We start from the raw sequence: 17,133 nt of genomic DNA, 5'->3' as shown, positions 1-17,133 counted from the left end.
CCAACATCATAAACATTTTTACCCACTAAAGGGTAACTTGTATTTGAATCCGTAATAATCTTTTGTTAACTAATGTCCATCAGAAAATGTCGTCCGCTCTACTAAAAAAAAACCCTTAACCACTTGAGGACTGCAGGGCTAAACCCCCCTAGTGACCAGGCCATTTTTAGCAAAATTGGCCACTGCAGCTTTAAGGCCAAGCTGCAGGGCCGCACAACACAGCACACAAGTGATCCCCCCCCCCCCTTTTCTCCCCACCAACAGAGCTCTCTGTTGGTGGGGTCTGATCGCTCCCCCCATGTTTATTTTTTTTTAAATAAATATTATTGTTTGTCTTTTTAGTTTAAAACCCCCTGTTTCTTTAAGACCCTTCCCTCCCTCCCTCCCTCCCTCCCTCCCCACAGCCAGCCAATTATGGCGATCGGCTGTCATAGGCTTCTGCCTATAGCTAAGTACTCACGGGGGGACAATTGTAGCTGTCGCTGCACACGGGAGCGTGTGCGCGACAGTTCGGAGACAGTTCGGCGACAGCTCGTCGCCAAGTCCCTCTGCATACACACGGCAGCAGAGGGATTAGCGATGCGGCGGAAGCTGTCGCCGAGGTTCCTCCCCCCCGCCGGATGCTCCGTGTACTGTCTGTGGGTAGCTGTCGCTAGCCCGCATACACATGCGGGGCTAGCGACAGTTCCGGCGAGGTTGCGGCGACGGCTGTAGCCGGCGATTGAACATGTCAATCGCCTGGCGACAGCTCCGACGGGCGACGGTTCGGGGCGCGCGCGTCATACACACGGGCGAACTGTCGCCGCAACATGCGCGTGCCACGCGGTTGCGGCGACGGCCGTCCCCCGTGAGTATGGGGCTTATGAGAGCCGATCGCTCTCTTGTCCCCATGGGGACAGCCGTGTCACACGGCTGTCCCCAGTGCAGCGCTGCTGCTCATCGCAGCGCTGCACCTAGTAAATAGACGGCGTGATCGCCGTCTAACAGTCTCCCGAGCGGCAATAGCCGCTCGGAGACTGAAGGCGGGGCGGAGCTCCGCCCTCTGAGCATGAGATGCGCGCGCACCATGCGCGCGATCTCATGCTAAACAGAGCCCCAGGACTTTACGCCAATTGGCGTTAGGCGGTCCTGGGGCTGCCGCCGCGGCCATGCCTACTGGCGTGACGCGGGCGGCAGGAGGTTAAAAGCAGTGCTCTCCTTTTCTTAGTTGCGTCTTCATGGGTTCGTCACTAGCTGCAGTCATGGAAGCACCATAAAAACAGGAGAAATGTATTCTTCTAATTTGTCTTTCCTGGAACACATCCATGGCAGCATACATTCCAGTTTCCAAGGTTTACCTGCATGAGAGATGTAATATTCAAAAGAACAGCCTCAGACTTACCTACGGGAAATTTACAAGATATTTACACGTAATGGGAAATTACTGGTAGTTATAAGTATACGGTTTTCATTGAATTACTTAAAAAACTGTGTAATAGACAGTAAAAGCCACCATGTGCTTGACCACTTCAGTGTTCCCACTACCATAACAATTGAAGGCTTACCAACTGTTGTCAACCCAAGTTATAAGGTTGCAACAATCTCTCAGGTACACGGTATCCTTTCTCAATCTCAGGTAGCCAGTGCCGAGACAGAAGTCACAATCACTTCTTTATTGTCTATTATTCTTACTAAGAAAGTCAACGTGTCCTCATGCAGTCCATAAACATCCATCCAGTAAACAAAGCAAATAATCTCTTAAGTGTAAAATTGTTTTAATGTTTTTGAACACATAAAATCCAATAAACCAAATAAAATACAAAAACAAAACAATCACTTACATCTGGGGACCTGTGGCCAAGGGTATCCTGTTAGTAGATTACATGTGATAAATAAGATGGGTGTTGCTGCTTGTCTCCCTTCTGACTGGTTTCACTGTATAGTGTCCTCAGAGGTATCGATACCTATACAGCAAAACTTAAAGGGATACTGTAGGGGGGTCGGGGGAAAATGAGCTGAACTTACCCGGGGCTTCTAATGGTCCCCCGCAGACATCCTGTGTTGGCGCAGCCACTCACCGATGCTCCGGCCCCGCCTCCAGTTCACTTCTGGAATTTCTGACTTTAAAGTCAGAAAACCACTGCGCCTGCATTGCCGTGTCCTCGCTCCCGCTGATGTCACCAGGAGTGTACTGCGCAGACACAGACCATACTGGGCCTGCACAGTGCGCTCTTGATGACATCAGCGGGATCGAGGACACGGCAACGCAGGCGCAGTGGTTTTCTGACTTTAAAGTCAGAAATTCCAGAAGTGAACCGGAGGCGGGGCCAGAGCATCGGTGAGCGGCTGCGCAGGCACAGGATGTCTGCGGGCGACCATTAGAAGCCCCGGGTAAGTTCAGCTCATTTTCCCCCGACCCCCCTACAGTATCCCTTTAAATAGGAATTGAGTACCACTAGACACCAGAGAATCCTTAAAGGGTAAGCGGGTACCAATAGAACACCACAAAGTCCTTAAAGAGGAAGGGACAGCACCACTATACGACCAGGGAATCCCTTAAAGGGGAAGGGGTGAGGACCACCTAGAATACCACTGAAAACTATTGGGGTGGAAGGGGGGGCTGGCACAGGGTAGCTGAGGGAAAAAGGGGGACCACTAAACTACCAAGAAATGCCTTAAAGGGGAAGGGGAGGGGTCCACTAGACCCCAGGGAAAGATATAAGTAAGAGGGGGTACCACTAGTAAGAGGGGGCAATTAATTAAAATACCATTTAGCCACATCTTATAGCCACACCCACTTTTGAAAACACCTCCACACATATAAAGCAATTTATTATGTTTGAATCCCTTTTACTCCCCCTCTGTTTACCTTTAGACATGTTTTATTATTATTGCAGTGCTAGGAGAAAAAAATACATATAATACAATATCATCACCATACATTGTAACAGCAACTAAATGTAAGTTTTATAATAAATGTGATATATAGCTAGATTAAAATAGCTTTTATTATATACTGTACAGTACCACCTTTTATTTTAAAATAATAATAATAATAATAATAGGTGAAAACTAGAAACTAAGTGTTTTCTTTTATTTCTCTTTAAAATGCATAGGAAATAAAATAATTCCTGAAAGAAAAAAAACCCCACAGAAATAAAGTCTAATTTGTCCCCCCAAAAATGATGTATATATCACTAAGGTGTCATAAGTAGTGATAAAGTTATTGTTGACTAAATAGGGGCATAGCTAAAACGTCAAAACTGCTCTAGTCCATAGGGGGGAGGGGGGGGGGGGTTTAAACCTCCTACCATACTATCCAAAACCAAAATACGTTTTCCAGTATCTGTGCTTTAAGCTATACAAGGAGACTACAGAAGATGTCTGCTCTAGAGGTATCTGTATTACTTCCAATAGGCAGACATCCACAGCAAAATATTAATTGATAAATGAGGATGTTGACTGCCTATAATCAGCAGTCAACAAAATGCACAATGACCTTGCAGATAATCCGCTAATATGCAGTTATAAATGTAGGAACAATCATATTAAACATTTACCTGAGCCATTACTAGATATAGGCCACCCTAGCTAGATGGATACAGTGAGTGCCACCTAGTGGCAAGGGTGTGCACTGCACCCTTCCATTGTGCAGTTTCTGCTGCTTACTTTGCAGAGGTCAGCAGGACAGAGGATAGAGTAGACAGCAGAGATACTTGCATACATACTTTCATACCTATGAAACCTATGGCACTCCTCCCCTCACTGTATGCTTCTGGAAGTGAGAATTCTGGAAGGACTTTGAAAAGGGAACGTAAAATCAAGCCACTGCAGGGCCAGGAAACCTACTGAAGAGAAGACAAATGTGCTGGGAGGTGAGACATGCAGCCAGCAGTGGATGTGTACACAGTATATATGTGTGTACATGTATGCACATGTGCCAAAGTGTGTGCATGAATGTGTATGTGGATACAATATTATGCATTATTGATACATACCATACCAGTATGTGTGGCTTTGTTTATATGCAAGTGTAATAATTGTGCATGCATTTCTTTATTGTATTGTGTGTACTTGGACTTGGGTGAAGGTGAACCTTTTGCCACTACTACTGTTTCAGCAAGATCTAAGATTTGAGAGCCTAGTTATATAAAGCAAGCAAACAAACACAATAAGAAAAAAACAAACAAACAAAAACAATAAGAATATGAACAGCTAGATCACATTCTTAAAGTGACACTGAAGCAAAAAAAAAAAAACTTAATATATAATGAATTGTTTGTGTAGTACTGATAATTAAAGAGACACTGAAGGGGGAAAAACAATTATGATATCACAAATTGGTTGTGTAGTACGGGTAATTACTAGAACATTGGTAGCAAAAAAAAATATTCTCATATTTTTGTTTTCAGTTATACAGCTTTTTTTTTTTTTTTTTTTTTTTTTTTTTTTATAACATTGCATCATTCTCTAATATGTGCAATTTACACACTACTCAGCATTCTAAATGGTTTTATAGAACAGACAGTGAACTTTTGATCTGTCTTGAATTGTTCTCTGCAAAAGAAAAACACAATACAGCTGAGATAACCTAATCAGAAGTCAGAGCTCTCTGCTACTTAGAACTCAATGGCTATTTGCATAGATAACAACTGGAGTTTCTTAACTCTTCCTGTACTGGAAACAAATGTTAGACTCTAACAAATGTTAGAGACTAAAGACTAAACAAATGTTAATCTCTGCTCCTAATGCTTTATTTATTAACTGTACTACACATACAAATCATTATATCATAATTTTTTTTTCCGCTTCCGTGTCTCTTTATCAGTACATTAGTAGCAAAGGAAATAGTTTCATATTTTTATTTTCAGATATACTGTATATATATTTTTTTATAACATTGCATAATTCTGTCATATTTGCAATTGCAAGCCACATTCTGTATTTGAAACAATAAAATAAGCAGAGTTAATGACCCTTTCAACTTCAACTGATTGTTTGATGTATAAGTTCTCCAGAAAACAGCGACCCAAGTTGGGTTGGAGAGCTCAGAGAAGCTCAATTGCATAGATAACAATTCAAGTTTCTTAACTCTTCCTGTACTGGAAACCATGAGACTCGTTTCTTTGCTAGTCATGCTCTATTTATCGCAGCAGTCCATTAGCTGAACCAGATGACAGGCATTGCATTGCAGCGTTCAAGAACTGCAACTGACAGTCATGGCTGATGAACACTTGTACAAAAACAATCTATATTCCCTATGAATGCATGGGGGTTCAGGGGTGGGGGGTGGATACGGTGATCCAGTAGTGTCAGTCTTCCATCAGAACAGGCCCATAGGGTTGCAGACAATGAGCTATGTTTGGGTAAAAATTCAGGGCAATAGCAGTTAGGAAGGCATTAAAGCACACCTGAAGCAGGAAAAACAGTGCATGGCGGGCTACATGACCTTATCCTGTGTCTCCTCATACTGCTTGTTGTCTTTAGGGTCCCTCCTGTCCCCAGTCTCTTCTCCTCACAGCATCCCTCAAGTCCCCTAAACAGTGACAAGCAATTCTGAACTGTGCATGTGCATGTGCAAGAAATCTCTTCCTTTTGTTGTGCACACACGGCACAAGAACTTGCGCATGCACAGTTCTCAATCACTTGCCTACACTCTGGGGCACTTTCCGGAAGGCTATTCAATGGAGGGAGCAATTCAAATAATTAGAGTAACAGGAATGGAATGGAAGGGACCCCGAAGACAACAAGCAGCAAGAGAAGTGTCAGGATTAGGTAATGTAGCCCACCATGGCCTTGATTCATTTTCCCCCCACTTCCAGGGTACTTTAAGGTTAAAACTATTTACTGTGGGTGATTTTTATCACAGGGTGTTTGCTGCACATGTAGTTTTAAAGGATAGTTATAGGATATAACATCCCTATAATTTATAGGAAATATAAATATAAATATATAGGTTTTCCTGCCTAGTATGGTTAGGAACAGCCCTGTCCTTTGTAAATTGCACATTGCTACACAACACAGTGATGCATAATATAACCAAAAACTATCTATAGAAGGCTTTAATATATCTGCAGTAAGAAAGCATGGTTGTGTTCACTGTGTGAAATATAAAGTCCAGCCAATATCATAAAAGATAATCATTTACTATATATGAAACATGGGTTAATGATCCTCCTTCTGTACTCTAACTGGCTAACGTGGGTCATATGATCTTTAAAGCAACATGTGACCCAGCTGACCATTGACTAGAGGGACATTCTGTCCTCCATTTAAGAAGGCTGTGATTAACAGCTGGTACAATACAATGGTTCTGCATTTATTCCTGAGCAAAAGCTATTTTGTGGCCCAACCACATATGACTTTTTTCTTTAACCAGTTCAGCCTTTCTGGACGAGTAAGTTTGTCCAGATAGGCTCTGCTGCTGCGTGGTGCGCGCAATCGGGCGCGCTCCCGCTGCCCCGCTAGCCTCCCGATCTGTGAATGGGAATATAATTCCCATTCACCGATCTAACTCCCCCGCAGAAAAACCGACGGTTTCTAATTAGAGATCGCCTTTCTTTCTGCCCAAAAAAGTTTCCCCAGCCTCCTTGTAGTTCCTGGATGCGAGATCATTCGCATCCAGGACTTTTTTGACTGTGGTCATCTTGTGGCCAAATAGTAAACTGCACTCACATACATTTTTTTATTAAACAATTACATTATTTTACATTTAAAATTAGCTTTTTCCCCACACACCAAAAATTACCCAAATACATTTTTTAATAAAAAAAAAATTACAATAAAAAAAAACAAAAACAACAAATAGTTACCTAAGGGTCTGAACTTTTTAAATATGCATGTCAAGAGAGTATATTATTATATTATTTTAAACGATAAGCTTGAAAATAGTGATGGACGCAAATTGAAAAAATGCACCTTTATTTCTAAATAAAATATCAGCACCATAAATTGTGATAGGGACATCATTTAAATGGTGTAATAACTGGGATAAATGGGCAAATAAAATACATGAGTTTTAATTACGGTAACATATTAATTTCAAACTATAATGGCCAAAAACTGAGAAATAATGCATTTTTTTCCATTTCTTTCTTAATCTCCCTGTTAAAATGGATTTAGAAAAAAATAATTCTTAGCAAAATGTACTACCCAAAGAAAGCCTAATTAGTGCCGGAAAAAAACCTTTGCGATAAGTAGCAATAAAGTTATTGGCGAATGAATGGGAGGTGAATGTTGCTCGGATGTGTAACGATCGGTGTAACACAGAGAGAATCTGATTACCGGTGATCTGCAGTATCACCGAGAATGCAGATATATACCAGATTATAGATGATCTGCAGTGTCACCGATAATCAGATATAGCTCTAACCTCTGGACACCTGAGTGATAAGAGTGTTTTGGTACAACAGTAATACTTTGAAGATCGCACCTGGAAGACAGGTGCAAGAGCAGATAGGAATACTGCTCGGCAACTGGTTCCTTCCGTAGTCTGGACTCTCCACGGTGAGGAGTCAGACTGCCAGTGGGAAGGACAGAACGTGAGTGACACCAATGGAGAGGTGTCACTGACAGATCTGCGAGCTATCTCCTAACAGGAGAGATAGTTCTCGAGGTCGGACAAGCCAGGTCGTAAACACACGGACAGATAAGGTACAGAGACAGGTGACAGGTGCAGAATCTAGAGACTAGCCGAGGTTTGGCAACAGAGTATCAGAATGACAAAGGTACAAAATCAGAGATCAGAAGAATGGTCAGGAAAGCAGAAGGTCATAACAAATAATCAACAATGTCTAAGCTAAGGTGCGAGTTCCTTGGCCGTCAACACCTTGGAAACTGATATAGAATATAATACAGATAATAACAGACTTCCTAGACTAAGGTGTGAGATCCTTGGCCATCAACACCTTGGAAACTGTCTAATAACACAGATACTGACAAGGTCTGAGTGCTACCACGTAGTGATCGCAACGCCAGACACCAGAGGAATGACCAGCACCCAGTATATATACACTAGCGCCTCCCCTAAGTGCTGGACCAATGGAAGTTGCTGAAATTGTCAGCTGACCGGCTTGGTCAGCTGACTCCCTTCTGACTGTCATAAAGGCCCTGCCTCTCTGCGCGCGCGTCCTCCTGAGCCAGTGTGGACTATCAGTCCCAGCCACACCAGACATGTGTTGTAATGTGTCAGCCTGTTCGAGCGCGGGGGCAGCCGCACCGCCAACCGAGCATGCGGCGGTTTCCCCGCGCTCAGCCACTGTGTCAGTAGTAGGCCTATGCGTACCGACTGCTGCGTCGGACGCGGACTCCGCCACCCTGACCGCTGGGCATGCAGCGGTTTCTCCGCGTTCCGTCCCGCTAGTGGACGCGTGCCTAAACACTCCAGATGCCATGCTAGACGTGGAATCAGCCGCCTCACTCTGAGTATTTGCGGCGGCTCTTCCGCGTTTTCTCACAGGATGCATGAGATTTTCGACACTATGGGGCTGAACCGGTTGAAAAAAGCCAACTGACAGCTCACATTTTTAATACAGCTTTACAAACAGTCCACTTGCGTATGCTCCCTCCTTAGGGACCTGAACTACATACATAATATAAACTCCAACACAGGTTCCCTTTAAAGACAAATTGTCAGGCATATAACTGATAAACATAATTTGAGAAAAGTTATTGCAATCAAGACAAAGCAATATTAAACAGTATGACATAATAGCTGTAATAATACAGGATCTTAGCGATAGATCCCCTTCCCCGGCAGAAGCTGTGTAAGTAAATCCGTATAGTATTACTTGCCAGATGCTGATGATTGTTCTCCTGTCCCCCACTGTTTCCGCGGCGATAGCCGGTCCTTGGTTTCGGTCTAGTAACCTTTATACGGCGTGTTTCATAACTCTGCAGGTAACTGTAGAGGTCGCTAATTATGAACAGATTGGCAAGGTGTCATGATGGGGAAATAAATTGTGTTAATCTTGTTTGCATCCTTTGAAAATTGTAATCATGCTTCCCTGTTTTTGTGCTGTAGTTAGCTCTGGCAATGGTGACCAACTGATTTAATATGTATGAGGATGCTAATTAATGCCAAGCACCAGGGGCTCCATCCACTCATGTTATGCAGAATGCTAACAAACAAATAACAGGAAATTATTCCACCAAGCAAGATTATAAGCATTAACTCCGTCTAGTGACACACAGCTCAACTGGAAAAAGGAAAATCTATGCATTGTGGATCTGTTTGATCCAACAGAGTGCATTTTCGGAAAATGGGTGAATTTTAATTAAACTTATAACCTGCGGCTTTAATCTTTTAATCCCGTCTTCATATGAAAATAGTTTACCAACATATGCAGATATATGATGACCACTTGGGCCCTATCAAACTTAACAGAAACCCTTAAATTGAATTGTCATCCAGCAGCCCTAGTTTCATAACTGCCCTCAGGGCCGACTGGTGGCCAAAGTTTATAATAAATGCTTTTCTACAGTTTTAGGATGTTTTGAGTTGAAGCGTGTTATATATAAATTAAGTTGAAGTGTGTTATATATAAATTAAGCTACAGATTGTAAAAACAGAGGAGCCATCATATTATATCACATTTAACTAACTAGGTCATGTGCAGTCTTATAACATTATAATTCCTCTTACACACAAGCACATATCTGCATGTAGTGCTTTACGCTACCGAGCTTGAGCCCAGCAAAGATGCATTGTTCTGGCAGAAAGGCTTAAAGCATACCTGAAGTGAAAATAAACTTATGAGATAATTAATTGTATGTACAGTGGCTTGCAAATGTATTCGGCCCCCTTGACGTTTTCTACATTTTGTCACATTACTGCCACAAACAGGAATTCCACGTGAAAGACCAATACAAAGTGGTGTACACGTGAGAAGTGGAACAAAAATCATACATGATTCCAAACATATTTTAAAAATAAATAACTGCAAAGTGGGGTGTGCATAATTATTCGGCCACCTTTGGTCTGAGTGCAGTCAGTTGCCCATAGACATTGCCTGATGAGTGCTAATGACTAAATAGAGTGCACCTATGTGTAATGCAATGTCAGTACAAATACAGCTGCTCTGTGATGGCCTCAGAGGTTGTCTAAGAGAATATTGGGAGCAACAACACCATGAAGTCCAAAGGACACACCAGACAGGTCAGGAATAAAGTTATTGAGAAATTTAAAGCAGGCTTAGACTAAAAAAAGATTTCCAAAGCCTTGAACATCCCACGGAGCACTGTTCAAACGATCATTCAGAAATGGAAGGAGTTTGGCACAACTGTAAACCTACCAAGACAACGCCGTCACACCTAAACTCGCAGGCCGAACAAGGAGAGTACTGATCAGAAATGCAGTCAAGAGGCCCATGGTGACTCTGGACGAGCTGCAGAGATCTACAGCTCAGGTGATCTACACCATCCCCACTGTCAAATATGGTGGTGGCAGCATTATGCTCTGGGGGTGCTTCTCTTCAGCAGGGACAGGGAAGCTGGTCAGAGTTGATGGGAAGATGGATGGAGCCGAATACAGGGCAATCTTGGAAGAAAACCTCTTGGAGTCTGGAAAAGACTTGAGACTGGAGCGGAGGTTCACCTTCCAGCAGGACAACGACCCTAAACATAAAGCCAGGGCAACAATGGAATGGTTTAAAACAAAACATATCCATGTGTTAGAATGGCCCAGTCAAAGTCCAGATATAAATCCAATCAAGAATCTGTGACAAGATCTGAAAACTGCTGTTCACAAACGCTGTCTATCTAATCTGACTGAGCTGGAGCGGTTTTGGAACGAAGAATGGGCAAGGATTTCAGTCTCTAGATGTACAAAGTTGGTAGAGACATACCCTAAAAGACTGGCAGCTGTAATTGCAGAAAAAGGTGGTTCTACAAAGTATTGACTCAAGGGGCTGAATAATTACGGACATCCCACTTTGCAGTTATTTATTTATTAATGTAAAATATGCTTTGCTGAGCTGCAAAACAAACAGAAGTAATGGCCCTTTTAACTTTTTAGTGCTAAAACCTTATCAGAAGTGTGTTCTCAGCCAGATAAAACTGTTTTGGCTTCTATTCACACTTCAGAAAACAGACTGAATTCCAGAAGCTGTTTGACAAGCCCATTTGTATACATTACACTTACTATACAGGAAAACAGACTTCACACCATTTCCCTTGAGGAAGCCGGAAGCCGGCGAAACGTCGGGGAAGCTGCCCGCCTGTGCATGGGACGCCACGCCGTCCTGACCTCTGCCCAGAGACAACAGTGAGGCGTCTACCAACAGCCTCCCTAAATCCCCTCACCCCTCATGCTGGACAGGCCCTGCGCTGTCTCGGTTAGAGACTGGCAGCCTTCTGCATTTGTCTGGAAGGATTCATGCAGGATCTACTCTGCAAACTACACTACATGGATTACCAGCCAGCCTAGCACGCCACTCAGCCTACATCCAGGGATGCGGTGAGATGAACTATCTTTTGCAATGTTGATGTTGCGGTGAGATGACTTGCCCTTTATGGCATGGAGTTTATGTGATCCCTTTGGATTTGTCTTGCTGACACAATGATCTGGTGGCTCAATCTTATGACATCTGTGCTGTAGGCTGTTCCCTGAGGGACTAACTGTTTGCTGCATGACACCCGCATTATTAACATCACAGGCTTTACTTAACATTGCTGGACTGCATCTGCTTCTAGCTCCTGCTCCTCCCCCCTGCTTTTTCCGATGTGGACATTGCTTTGAGGACTGCATATACAGCGCTGTTGCTATTACTATCTAATACCGGCATGTGGCTGTTTGTGTGGATGTGGATCTGAGTGGGTATGGTGTGACGGGGTGGCCATCCCATGTTATTTTAACATATATTTTATGAATATTTAATGTTAATGATAAATAAAATTTGATACGTTTTTGGAAATTGATAGTGGTTTTTCATGTCTGGGAGTGTGTGTCCCACCATCTAGTTTGGTCACTGCTACAATTTTAATTAGTAGTATTAGTACTATATGTACATATCTTTATCCTGTCACTTCAGGTACACATTAAAGAGAACCTATCATGCAGGGGCATTTATTTTAAATTGAATCCCCACACTAAAACTGTCATAAAAGTAACTTTTTACATGTCGAAGAGGTACTTGTCCTCATTATCTACTTGTCTAATGTCTTTATCAGTGCAAAGCATGTGGATCAATATTGGGCTGGAATTCAGTATTACCACTGCCTAGGCACAATGGTAATAGCAAACACAAAACTGTCACAGGACAAAGCAGCTGTCAAAAATACATGAAAGAAAACTAAAGCCTTTGCTAAATACTAGCATTATAGGTGCTGCTGCCATGGAGACCAGACAGGACACACACCCTCACTGGGGTCTTTCCAGGCTGACACTGAGCTGAAGTCTGAGAAGGTGACACGTTTATTTAATAGCAGCACCCATCTGATACAGGCACATTTTTTGTAATGATTGCAGAATGGCGTTTTAGGTTCTTATATGCATTTTACCTAACAGGAAATCATGTACCCTCATTTTATTAACATCAGTCTATAAAGAGGTATTTTACAATTACCAAGCTCCTGAAAATTGATTGAAAATGATGCTCTTCCTGGAGGCAACGTCATGCTTGAAAGCCAACGCTGATGGATGGATGATTCCCCTGCACACATCAGCACTGAATGAGTCCTCACTGACAAGTACAGAGATCACTAACAAATTGTTCCCCTCCCCCGCTCAGGCTTCTCTGATGCTGGGAATACACCATGCAATTTCCGCCAGATACATCCGATTTGATCTTGATAGTTTTTCTGATCACTTATATACAAATCGATCAGAAAAAGTATCGGAAATCAGATCAGACCTGTTGGAAATTATCTATCAACCCATTTATCTGATGGGAAATTGCATGGTGTGTTCCCATCATAACACTGTGGCTGTCCGTACACAGGGTTTATCAACTGATATGTAAAGGTACTCATACATTATTTGATTTGCAGCATCCGGACGATTCAATTATAATGGGGAAATCTGGCAGAGACTGATGCCGCAACATTGCAGCCCGATAGTCATCTCAATCGGTTTCCGACCAAAATCAAATGAAACGATCAATACAGCATGCCTGAAAGATTTTGCTCTATAGGGCTCAGTCTGGTGCGCAGCTGTATTTATTTTCTCGATGACTGACAGACCCCTGGTGGGTTCCCCCACATGTAAAATATTAAGTGCCCCCGGGCCTGAGGGAGTGTTGCAGGCTCTCCTGTCCACTGGTGTGTCTCCTCTTGTGTCCTGCATCTTTCTTCATGGTCGCCGGGGGCGCCCGTACCACGTGATACAGCTGAATGTAGTCACAACATGCGGCAGGGTCATGGGGTACAGGCGGCAGCAACCATGAAGAAAGAAGTGGGACACAGGAGGAGGTGCGCCATCAGACAGCTGAGCCTGAAACAATCACTACGGCCCTAGGAGGCCCAGTAGCTGGAAGCGACTGCACAGATTTCCAAATAAATGTCATGCTGAAATCTACTAGAAATCTGTGTGCAGTACACTGGCAGCAATTGATCCTTCTCAGATTCCATCAGAGAGGGATCTGCCTGATGGTTGAATCTGCTCACCATCTGCCAAGTGTATGGGCACCTTGAAACTTGCACTGGGGCTTATAGCTCCTTAGCTACACTACTGTATAGTGCCTGCACACAGTTACACAAAAATAATGAAAAAGAGGCTGAATGGCAATCACTGTTACTAAGAAATATGACCAAATGAACTCAAAAGCAGCATACAAATAAACTTTGCTTCCTAGAATTTGCAGTAGAGAACAGTATTTGTTTAATTTTGAAGCTATGCATACACTATAGGATGTATGTACTGTACTGTATCTAGAATCAATATCTTCCTGTTTAAAACCAGTTGGGAAATATCAATCAATTTACCACCTTGTATTCCTTTATATCGATTAGATTTCAGCAGAAATCTGATTGAATATAGCTTGTAATACCGCCGCGGCTAGCTTGTATTGCTCGATGCCCTACAAAGTTATGGCATCATTGATCTCCCCTGGATGGATGTCATCAATTTTTGATCACTGAAATGGCTGAACATTGATCAATATGTACTTTTTTTTTTTAAAGATCTTAATAGATTTGAGGTTTATATCAGATATAATGTCTAAAAATGGCATAGTTTAGCCTACCTTTACATGTCATAGAGCAGATTAAGCAATTCATTGTCTGTTTTTATCATTTAATACATAGACATCAGATGACTGTCTCGCAATCCAATTTATAGCTAGAGTGGGAAATAAATGCCTGAAAATCTGAAAGTCTATACTTATCAGTCAGCTTGTTCCACTTCCTACACTTCACAGAAATGAATCTTGAAAGCTGTTGAGGAATGTGGTGAAGGACACAACTGCAGCAGGTTAACATTTTTTGTGCACCAAAAAAATAGGACCTGCTTTAGGCCTCATTTATATTGGGCGCGTTGAGAAACGTATTTAACCACTTGAGGACCTAGGGCTTTCTACCCCTTAAGGACCGGCCACTTTTTTTCCATTCAGACCACTGCAGCTTTCACGGTTTATTGCTCGCTCATACAACCTACCACGTAAATGAATTTTGGCTCCTTTTCTTGTCACTAATAAAGCTTTCTTTTGATGCTATTTGATTGCTCCTGCGATTTTTACTTTTTATTATATTCATCAAAAAAGACATGAATTTTGGCAAAAAAATGATTTTTTTAACTTTCTGTGCTGACATTTTTCAAATAAAGTAAAATTTCTGTATACATGCAGCGCGAAAAATGTGGACAAACATGTTTTTGATAAAAAAAAACCCATTCAGTGTATATTTATTGGTTTGGGTAAAAGTTATAGCGTTTACAAACTATGGTGCAAAAAGTGAATTTTCCCATTTTCAAGCATCTCTGACTTTTCTGACCCCCTGTCATGTTTCATGAGGGGCTAGAATTCCAGGATAGTATAAATACCCCCCAAATGACCCCATTTTGGAAAGAAGACATCCCAAAGTATTCACTGAGAGGCATAGTGAGTTCATAGAAGATATTATTTTTTGTCACAAGTAAGCGGAAAATGACACTTTGTGAGAAAAAAAAAAAAAAAAAAAAGTTTCCATTTCTTCTAACTTGCGACAAAAAAAAATGAAATCTGCCACGGACTCACAATGCCCCTCTCTGAATACCTTGAAGGGTCTACTTTCCAAAATGGGTCATTTGTGGGGTGTGTTTACTGTCCTGACATTTTGGGGGGTGCTAAATTGTAAGCACCCCTGTAAAGCCTAAAGGTGCTCATTGGACTTTGGACCCCTTAGCGCAGTTAGGCTGCAAAAAAGTGCCACACATGTGGTATTGCCGTACTCAGGAGAAGTAGTATAATGTGTTTTGGGGTGTATTTTTACACATACCCATGCTGGGTGGGAGAAATATCTCTGTAAATGACAATTTGTTAATTTTTTTTACACACAATTGTCCATTTACAGAGATCTTTCTCCCACTCAGCATGGGTATGTGTAAAAATACACCACAAAACACATTATACTACTTCTCCTGAGTACGGCGATACCACATGTGTGGCACTTTTTTGCACCCTAACTGCGCTAAAGGGTCCAAAGTTCAATGAGTACCTTTAGGATTTCACAGGTCATTTTGAGAAATTTCGTTTCAAGACTACTCCTCACGGTTTAGGGCCCCTAAAATGCCAGGGCAGTATAGGAACCCCACAAATGACCCTATTTTAGAAAGAAGACACCCCAAGGTATTCCGTTAGGAGTATGGTGAGTTCATAGAAGATTTTATTTTTTGTCAAAAGTTAGCGGAAAATGACACTTTGTGAAAAAACACAATTAAAATCAATTTCCGCTAACTTGTGACAAAAAATAAAATCTTCTATGAACTCGCCATACTACTAACGGAATACCTTGGGGTGTCTTCTTTCTAAAATGGGGTCATTTGTGGGGTTCCTATACTGCTCTGGCATTTTAGGGGCCCTAAACCGTGAGGAGTAGTCTTGAAACGAAATTTCTCAAAATGACCTGTAAAATCCTAAAGGTACTCATTGGACTTTGGGCCCTTTAGCGCAGTTAGGGTGCAAAAAAGTGCCACACATGTGGTATCGCCATACTCGGGAGAAGTAGTACAATGTGTTTTGGGGTGTATTTTTACACATACCCATGCTGGGTGGGAGAAATACCTCTGTAAATGGACAATTGTGTGTAAAAAAATCAAAAGATTGTCATTTACAGAGGTATTTCTCCCACCCAGCATGGGTATGTGTAAAAATACACCCCAAAACACATTATACTACTTCTCCCGAGTACGGCGATACCACATGTGTGGCACTTTTTTGCACCCTAACTGCACTAAGGGGCCCAAAGTCCAATGAGTACCTTTAGGATTTCACAGGTCATTTTTGTTTCAAGACTACTCCTCGCGGTTTAGGGCCCCTAAAATGCCAGGGCAGTATAGGAACCCCACTAATGACCCCATTTTAGAAAGAAGACACCCCAAGGTATTCCGTTAGGAGTATGGTGAGTTCATAGAAGTTTTTATTTTTTTGTCACAAGTTAGCGGAAATTGATTTTAATAGTTTTTTTTCACAAAGTGTCTTTTTCCGCTAACTTGTGACAAAAAATAAAATCTTCTATGAACTCACCATACTCCGTACGGAATACCTTGGGGTGTCTTCTTTCTAGAATGGGGTCATTTGTGGGGTTCCTATACTGCCCTGGCATTTTAGGGGCCCTAAACCGTGAGGAGTAGTCTAGAAACCAAATGTCGCAAAATGACCTGTGAAATCCTAAAGGTACTCATTGGACTTTGGGCCCCTTAGCGTACTTAGGGTGTAAAAAAGTGCCACACATGTGGTACCGCCGTACTCAGGAGAAGTAGTATAATGCGTTTTGGGGTGTATTTTTACACATACCCATGCTAAGTGGGAGAAATATCTCTGTAAATGACAATTGTTTGATTTTTTTACACACAATTGTCCATTTACATAGAAATTTCTCCCACCCAGCATGGGTATGTGTAAAAATACACCCCAAAACACATTATACTACTTTTCCTGAGTACGGCGGTACCACATGTGTGACACTTTTTTGCAGCCTAGGTGCGCTAAGGGGCCCAACGTCCTATTCACAGGTCATTTTGAG

The 17,133-nt window shown here is 42.2% G+C and overlaps 1 long non-coding RNA gene across 1 annotated transcript in view; it reads left to right on the top strand.

Annotated features, from left to right (window-relative positions):
• The first annotated feature begins 3,588 nt into the window (after positions 1-3,588).
• Positions 3,589-17,133, top strand: part of LOC137563359 (uncharacterized) — a 175,223-nt gene continuing 161,678 nt past the window's right edge. The window contains exon 1 of the long non-coding RNA XR_011030330.1: positions 3,589-3,854. This is a non-coding gene — a long non-coding RNA (uncharacterized lncRNA). The remainder of the gene's footprint in view (positions 3,855-17,133) is intronic.

The sequence above is a fragment of the Hyperolius riggenbachi genome, chromosome 3, assembly GCF_040937935.1.
Source record: "Hyperolius riggenbachi isolate aHypRig1 chromosome 3, aHypRig1.pri, whole genome shotgun sequence".
Taxonomy (NCBI): domain Eukaryota; kingdom Metazoa; phylum Chordata; class Amphibia; order Anura; family Hyperoliidae; genus Hyperolius; species Hyperolius riggenbachi.
This window is presented reverse-complemented; position numbering and strand designations above follow the sequence as displayed.